The sequence below is a fragment of the Salvelinus namaycush genome, unplaced genomic scaffold (genome assembly GCF_016432855.1).
Source record: "Salvelinus namaycush isolate Seneca unplaced genomic scaffold, SaNama_1.0 Scaffold11, whole genome shotgun sequence".
In the NCBI taxonomy this organism is placed as follows: domain Eukaryota; kingdom Metazoa; phylum Chordata; class Actinopteri; order Salmoniformes; family Salmonidae; genus Salvelinus; species Salvelinus namaycush.
Genome location: NW_024057786.1, coordinates 170,947 through 179,962, shown reverse-complemented (window position 1 = coordinate 179,962; position 9,016 = coordinate 170,947). Strand labels below are relative to the sequence as shown.

At 43.3% G+C, this 9,016-nt stretch overlaps 1 pseudogene; it reads right to left on the bottom strand.

Moving 5' to 3' along the window:
- Positions 1 to 1,658: 1,658 nt before the first annotated feature.
- Positions 1,659 to 8,813, bottom strand: LOC120035699 (annotated as a pseudogene).
- Between the last annotated feature and the right edge of the window lie 203 nt (positions 8,814 to 9,016).

Here is a 9,016-nt window from a genome sequence, read left to right as displayed (position 1 = left end):
CCTTGGAATAAATAACAAAGGAAAACTATTACTAGATGAAGTTTAGTGTTTTTTATTATTTCCCATCACCATAAATCATATTTAATCACTGAACAGTAGCAGACCTAACTTCATCTGTTCCTGACTCTGGATAGTGGATTAAAAAGACCATCAATCTCCAATGATATTAAAGTACTATTCTGAACATTACTGATATACTGAGTGGCAAGTCAAGATATCTGCTGGTTTTATTGTTTGGTCAATAGCACCACCTGCTGGACAGGTTTAATGTTGCTGGACTGAGCAGTATGGGAGGATGAAAGATGACACATTTAGGGCCGGTTTCCTGGACATCTACATTGAACATACGTTTTAGTCCAGGACTAGGATTAATCTGTGTCTGGGAAACCAGTCCATATAGTTTAGTAGAAAGTAAGTGATACCAGCTTGTAATGGGCTGACTAGTCCTGAATTGTCCTTTAGTTCCTGGACCATTTTCCATGCAGCTCCAGGTGACAGAGAACACATCAATTAGGACCAACAAGCTGATCAATGATACTGAGGAGAATTACATAGAGACAGAGAACCAACTGAGAAAACATATCAATGGTTCTGAATGACAACCAATATACATCAACACCAGACATCATGATTCATGGAAATGAACAAGATTTAAACATTGCAATTACAAAAATATGAAAACATTGAATTTTAATTCATAACATCTTCTGAAGATCAAATCAGTTAAATAATTGTAGATAAAACAGAGCAGAATGAATCATCACATCTGGGGACCATCACCACCAGCATGACTAGTATCTATGTAGAGCCTACTACAGTTTAACCAGCTCAGCTATAGACTACACCAGCATGACTAGTATCTATGTGGACACTACTACAGTTTAACCAGCTCAGCTATAGACTACACCAGCATGACTAGTATCTATGTGGACCCTACTACAGTTTAACCAGCTCAGCTATAGACTACACCAGCATGACTAGTATCTATGTGGACCCTACTACAGTTTAACCAGCTCAGCTATAGACTACACCAGCATGACTAGTCTCTATGTGGACCCTACAACAGTTTAACCAGCTCAGCTATAGACTACACCAGCATGACTAGTATCTATGTGGACCCTACTACAGTTTAACCAGCTCAGCTATAGACTACACCAGCATGACTAGTATCTATGTGGACCCTACTACAGTTTAACCAGCTCAGCTATAGACTACACCAGCATGACTAGTATCTATGTGGACCCTAATACAGTTTAACCAGCTCAGCTATAGACTACACCAGCATGACTAGTATCTATGTGGACCCTACTACAGTTTAACCAGCTCAGCTATAGACTACACCAGCATGACTAGTATCTATGTGGACCCTACTACAGTTTAACCAGCTCAGCTATAGACTACACCAGCATAACTAGTATCTATGTGGACCCTACTACAGTTTAACCAGCTCAGCTATAGACTACACCTGCATGACTAGTATATATGTGGACCCTACTACAGTTTAACCAGCTCAGCTATAGACTACACCAGCATGACTAGTATCTATGTGGACCCTACTACAGTTTAACCAGCTCAGCTATAGACTACACCAGCATGACTAGTATCTATGTGGACACTACTACAGTTTAACCAGCTCAGCTATAGACTACACCAGCATGACTAGTATCTATGTGGACCCTACTACAGTTTAACCAGCTCAGCAGTACCAGAGAGACCAAACCCAGGATAGAGGGGCTGAATGAATGTGGTCTGGACTCTGTGGAGGAGGGTCATTGTGTCAGAGACACTGTAGAAGGACAGAGTACCTGCCTTGTGATCCAGGTACACTCCTACTCTGGAGGACTGAGGGCCTGATACTTTAGTCTCAACATTATTGTGTCTGAAACAATAACCACCACTATAGTACTGTAAACTCCAGGACTTGTTATTGAATCCAAATATACTATCTGTCCCTGTTCTGCTGATGTCTTTATATGAGACTGCTGTAACAACCCACTCCCCAGTCCACTTAACCTCCCAGTAACAGCGTCCAGACAGACCCTCTCTACACAGAACCTGCCAGTAGCTGGTGAATCTGTCTGGATGGTCAGGATATGGTTGGACTTGGTCTGTACATGTCACCTTTCTGTTCCCTTCAGACAGAGAGAGGCGTGTGTGTGCTGTGTTTGGGTCCAGTGTGAGCTGACAGGAATCTGGGAGAAGAGCAGAGCAGAGACCAATGAGGGGAGTCAGAACAATAAGTTAAGTCAGATACTGTATCTACCCTGTCTTTGATTAGAGCACAGCAGAGATCAAATCAGAGACATATGAGGAGTCAGATAGATACCCAGTCTTTGATTAGATCTACTATTGCTATATATTTCTAGAGGGATTGTTAGGAGTGTCAGTAAAAAGAGACTGTTAGTTACTTCACAATAAAGAGACTCACATTGTAACGACTGTTCTCTGGTCTTGGGCTCTGGAGGCAGTACAACATCCACTATATTCACTACAGACACACAAACACATTGACAGAGAGAGGGAATGTTATCATCAGACCATATTCCACATGTATATGACTAGTAGGGAACTTTCAATGGTCTAAAGTTGATGTTCTTATTGTTTTCAACACACCTGTAGTGGAGATCTTGGTCCATTCTCCTTTGAGGAAGTCTTCTAGTTTCTCTCTCAGTTCAGACACAGTCTTCCTCACATCTCCAAAGTACTGAAGAGGACGGACAACGATGCTGGGTAAGTCTGAAGATACACTGATACTGGAGAGAGACTGATAACTCTGGAGAGAGAGAGAGAGAGAGAGAGAGAGAGACTTGTAACCCTGAAAAAAAGAGAGAGAGAGAGAGAGAATCAAATGTATTTATATAGTCCTTCGTACATCAGCTGATATCTCAAAGTGCTGTACAGAAACCCAGCCTAAAACCCCAAACAGCAAGCAATGCAGGTGTAGAAGCACGGTGGCTAGGAAAAACTCCCTAGAAAGGCCAAAACCTAGGAAGAAACCTAGAGAGGAACCAGGCTATGAGGGGTGGCCAGTCATCTTCTGGCTGTGCCGGGTGGAGATTATAACAGAACATGGCCAGGATGTTCAGACAAAGAGACAGAGAGACAGACAGAGAGGGAGAGACAGGGACAGATAGGACAACATAATGATTGAGATGAATAGTTTCACATGAAGTTAATTTCATATCACATGTAACAAGACAGTTTAGTTACCTGGAGGAAATGGATGTGATCCTCTGTGTGTGAGAGATGCTCCAGCTCAGTGCTTCTCTTCCTCAGCTCAGCTATCTCCTGCTTCAGTTGCTCCAGGAGTCCTTCAGCTTGACTCACTTGAGCCTTCTCTTGGGCTCTGATCAGCTCCTTCACCTCAGAGCTCCTTCTCTCAATGGAGCGGATCAGCTCAGTAAAGATCTGATCACTGTCCTCCACTGCTGCCTGTGCAGAGCGCTATTGAGAGAGAAAGCGAGAGAGACAGTAGGTACAGTAGCCTCTCTGCACCTCATTGAGTCAGAACGCTGCCACCCTGCTCTCCAGGTCCACCAGGCCTTGTCCCCCCTCCTGGACAGACAGGTACAGAACACCTCTTGGTCCTGCTCTACTCTCCTCCCTCCTGGACAGACAGGTACAGAACACCTCTTGGTCCTGCTCTACTCTCCTCCCTCCTGGTACCCCCTCCAGTAGCCTGCCCCGTAGCAGAGCTAGACCCAGCTTCTGCCCCCTGAGTCCTAGTAGGCTGGACAATAGAACGAGTCCAAACGGCCAAACAACGTTGTCTGAGCTGGAACACTAGCGAGGCCATAGCAAATGAATTGAAACGAACCTTCACAGAGCCTCTTCTGACTGGAATGATCCTTAGAATTCCATTTCCCCTAAATGGCACCAAAAAATGTCTCCCTTTTTATTTGACCACTAAAACCTGTTCTTAGGACCAAACTGGAAAATAACAACTTGTCCCCCCTCCTGGACCGCTTGGTGTTAAGTAGCAGACTAGGTGAAAAATCTGTAAATCGCCTTTTTTAGGCAGATTTAGGCACTTAACCCTAGTGGCTCTGGATAAGAGTGTCTGCTAAATGACTCACATGTAAACTTAAATACAATGTTAACTAGATATCATTTGTGTCATTTATAGCCTGGCACAGATAGTAAAACTACATTAAATACAAAGTTAACTAGATATAATTTGTGTCATTTATAGCCTGGCACAGATAGTAAAACTACATTAAATACAAAGTTAACTAGATATAATTTGTGTCATTTATAGCCTGGTACAGATAGAAAAACTACATTAAATACAACGTTAACTAGATATAATGTGTCATTTATAGCCTGGCACAGATTGTAAAACTACATTAAATACAACGTTAACTAGATATCATTGGTGTCATTTATAGCCTGGCACAGATAGTAAAACTACATTAAATACAACGTTATCTAGATATCATCGCCACATAACTTATGTCGAATTTAAAAGACACCGTTAACGTTACCGTTAGCTAGCTCACAAAGTCTGTTACACTGTAACTTACCGGCAGCCTCACATAAAAACGTATTGGTTAACAAAGCTTTGATTCTGACCAAAGTCTAAAGTAGTGAAAAGTCTGTCTCTCTATTGTAACTTACCACAAATTGCCATCATAGCCTATCTACATGAATGTGTCCTGTCAGAGTCTTTTCCTCTCCGTTAACCGTTAGCTAGCAGTCTCGAGCCACAGCTGACGTTGACCACAATGAGCTACAAGTAGGACTGACGTCACTAGCGGTGCAGCAGCCTCTGCAGCAGCAGCCTCCCCCGGGTCCTAGTGCCCGCCCGGTAACACGGTTAAGATGCGATGGAACGGTTGACGGGAAAACAACAAATCACAGAGAAAATATATTGACTGATATTGTGAATTGTTTAGGGGGGCTTTAGCTTTGGCTTTAATACATTCTGAAAATACTTGAAAACCAAAAGAAAAAAGAATAGTAGCCCTCCTCAGGAACCACAAAACCCCCACAGACCAACTTCTTCTTCTATGATATAATGGCGGTCCACAAACCAACGTTAAAGGTGCATGGCGCCACCTACTGTGTTGGAGTGTGTTCAATCACGGTTTACACCATTTCTAAATCCTCCTACCTACCTCAGAACTTCTGAGGAAATACAAAAGAGTCCTACTAACTTCTAATAGACCCTCCCCCATCCCCCAAATCCCTTCCAAACCCCCCCAACCCAGTCCAACCTCAATGACCCTACACTTCAATCTTTCCCTCTCTTCAACATCCTTACAACAATATAACAACACATGCTCCACCGTTTCATTGACCATACCCTCCAGACACAAACCATTCACATGCTGCCAACCAGATGTAAGGACCAGTTCAATGTACAATGTCCTAAACACAATCAAGTAAACACCACCTCTTCCTTCCTAATCTGACCTTTGAATCTTGGTCCACCGACCTTTAGAGGACATATAAATGCCGTCCCTTGTGCTCAGAGTCCCATCTCTTCTGCCACACATCTATCAAAATGTCTCTGATCTTACATTTGGCTTCACCTCTACCCAGTGGAACATTAATATCAATTATATCTTGTTTCAAAGCTCTTTTAGATAACTGGTCTACAATTTAATTTCCTTCCACACCTGAATGTGCTGGGACCCAGCAGAATCTCACTACTACACCCATTCTTTCAATTCTCCATAATAACATTGATACCTACAACTGTCCAACCAAAACCACTGCCTTGTCTACTAGTATATTCCCAACAGTCATCTAGAACAGTAGCAGTGGGATGCTCAACCTCACAGCCTTTCAACCCAATAAGCTAATGACAATTTATTACACCGTATATCCAAAGGCATCTCACCTGCCTCCACTAGTAAGACACATACAGATGTTGATTTAAATGCACCAATACATATCCTTAAAGCTATATACTGGATTCTGTAAATATCCATCAACGATTGTCTGTCAGCACCCCATTCATAACCAGAGACCCACACAACCAACTACCACGAAAGTGATGGAATGAGAGAGAAAAGAGACATCGTTACAACACTGTACATAGACATAATATAACGTTTCTTCTTCTTTGGAGTTTAACGGTGGTTGGCATCCAATATGTTGCATTACCGCCCCCAACTGGACAATAATATAAATCTATTTTACTTTGTGATACAAAATGGGAAAAGGGGAAATTATAATAATACTAAGTAACACCATGCCAACTAACCCTACACTCATTAAAAACCCACTAGCCCATTCCACTACTTTGACCCTATCTGCTCCTGCACCATGCCAACTAACCCTACACTCATTAAAAACCCACTACCCCATTCCACTACTTTGACCCTATCTGCTCCTGCACCATGACAACTAACCCTACACTCATTAAAAACCCACTACCCCATTCCACTACTTTGACCCTATCTGCTCCTGCACCATGCCAACGACCTGGGAGGACGGGACACCACCACTCAACACACCCTGTAACTCTTCTGAAGTCAAATCTCGTATGACCAAATAGTTCTCTGCAGCTGCCACCACAACATCTATTGTCTGTGATTTCCGTTCCATTTCTGTGGTACAGTTTATAACCATTGCTAGGAACACTAAGAAGCAAACCTTACTGAAGCATATATCACTCGTTGGCCTTTCCCTCTGTGCTGCACAGATCTACTACTCACAGGGATCCTCTCAGGATCCCTCACCCTTGACCCATCCTCCTCTACTTTCTGCACTGCCTCAGCATACGACACCTTCTGCACTACTCTGACTCTAGCCACCTCAACCTGCCTCTCTCTCACCAGACACTTCTCATCCCCAGCAACATGGACACCCCTACAGTCTACACACACAACTTTATCCACTGAAACTACACAATCCTCTATCCCATAACCTCCTGCACACTTCCCACATCTTGGAATCTCCATCCTGCAAACTGCTGCAACACGACTGTAATATGAGTCGGTTTGAATTTAATAGAATAGAGAGAGAGCTCCATGTTAATGTATAGGGGACATGAGTCAGTCATGGTTACTCATGGTTATGTGATGAGGTAGCCCCGCCTGCTACTTCTAAATCAGTGTCGGTCCAATAGGGAATGTCCTCTTGGTGTAACGGTCAAGATGTTGGTTTCTCCCACGGTAGACCAGGGTTCATATCCCGTCAGTTACATTAAACAGTCTATTCTCTGAAAGGGGTCCAGACAGCCTGTTCACGTCAGTGGGATTGGATAGGGACCTCTCTCCCTCTCTCTGACTGGAGGAGAGAAGTGAAATGGTGTGTCTCCTCTGGTCAACAATACTCACCTTGAGAGACTCCACATCCTGTTGGAGCTTCTTCAGCTCCTTCTCTCTCTCCTGGAATCTCTGCTGGACCTTCTGCTGACTCATCCCCAGCTGCCTCTGTGGAGAATCACTCTTCAATGAGCTATCAAGCTTTATTAGTCCAGTAGATCAATAGTATAGTCATGTGACATTGGGCCCATAGAAGATAGGGATTCAAATGTTGAGATAGTGACTGTGTGAAATTATATTAGAATGTTGGTATGTAATTCTACTATATTTTAGTCAATGCCACTCCGACAGCTCGATCTAAAATTGAAATATTTCTTAATTCGAATCTTTTACCTTTAGATTTGTGTTTATTGCTTTGAATAGTTAGATATTACTGCTGGAGCTAGGAACATAAGCATTTCGCTACACCCTCAATAACATCTGCTAAATATTTGTGACCAATAACATGAAATTTGATGTGAATTATTATAGTTTTAACGGAACACAAATCAGGGAGCTGATTGGGTGTTTGATAACAACTGATAATGTGTTGGACTTTAGAAAATGTGATACATTTGGAGAATCTGGGTTTCATATCTCCCGAGTGGCACAGTGATCTAAGGCACTGCATCTCAGTGCTAGAAGCATCACTTCAGACCCTGGTTTGATTCCAGGCTGTATCACAACCGGCCGTGGTAGGCCGTGGTAGGGCATTCCATAGGGTGGCGCACAATTGGCCCAGCATTGTCTGAGTTAGGGTTAGGCCGGTAGTAGGCCGTCATCGGTTTGGCAGGTAGCCTAGTGGTTTGAGCGTTGGGACAGTAACTGAAAGGTTGCTGGATCGAATCCCTGAGCTGACAAGGTAAATATCTGTTGTTCCTCCCCTGAACAAGACAGTTAACCTGCTGTTCCCTGGTAGGCTATCATTGTAAATAAGAATGTGTTCTTAACCAACTTGCCTAGTTAAATAAAGGTATGTTTATCAGACAGTAACCAACAAGTTGTTCTGGTCTTACCTGTTTCTCAGTCCTCTCTGCTGCAGCTGACACTGTATCATGGCTTTTATGTTCATCCATTGTACACAGATAACAGATACACTGCTGATCGGTACGACAGTAAACCTCCAGCAGTTTGTCATGATGAGCAGATCTTCTCCTGTAGTTGTCCGGTGGCTTTGACCAGCTTGTGCTTCTTGAAAGCAGGAGATTCATAGTGAGGTTGGAGGTGAGTCTCACAGTAAGAGGCCAGACACACCAGACAGGACATGAAGGCTTTCTGCTTTCTGGTCCCAGTGCAGACATCACACGCCACATCTCCAGGTCCAGCATAGCGGTGTTTCTCCACCACTTCAGCCAGCACAATGCTCCTGTTCAGAACAGGCCTTGGGATAAAGGTCTGTCTGCACTGTGGACAGCTGTAGAAACCTTTCAGATCGTCCTGATCCCAGCTTACTTTAATACAGCCCATACAGTAACTGTGTCCACAGGCAGTAGTCACTGGGTCCTTCAGTTGACCCAGACAGATGGAGCAACAGAACAGTTCCTGATTCTCTGCCATTTTGGTGCTCTCTCCCGTAGGTTAAGCAATGGCAGTGTGAAAGATAACTTTCTGTTTCATGGAACTCTATACCAGAGGACAGGGAGTGGCTTCCTACTGGACTGGGGGTGTGGCTTCTTTGATAAGGAAGTATGACAGTGTGTTGGGTAGTAGACAGAGCTGGTCAGTACTTATGTTAAATGTATTTGAAATATATATTTTAA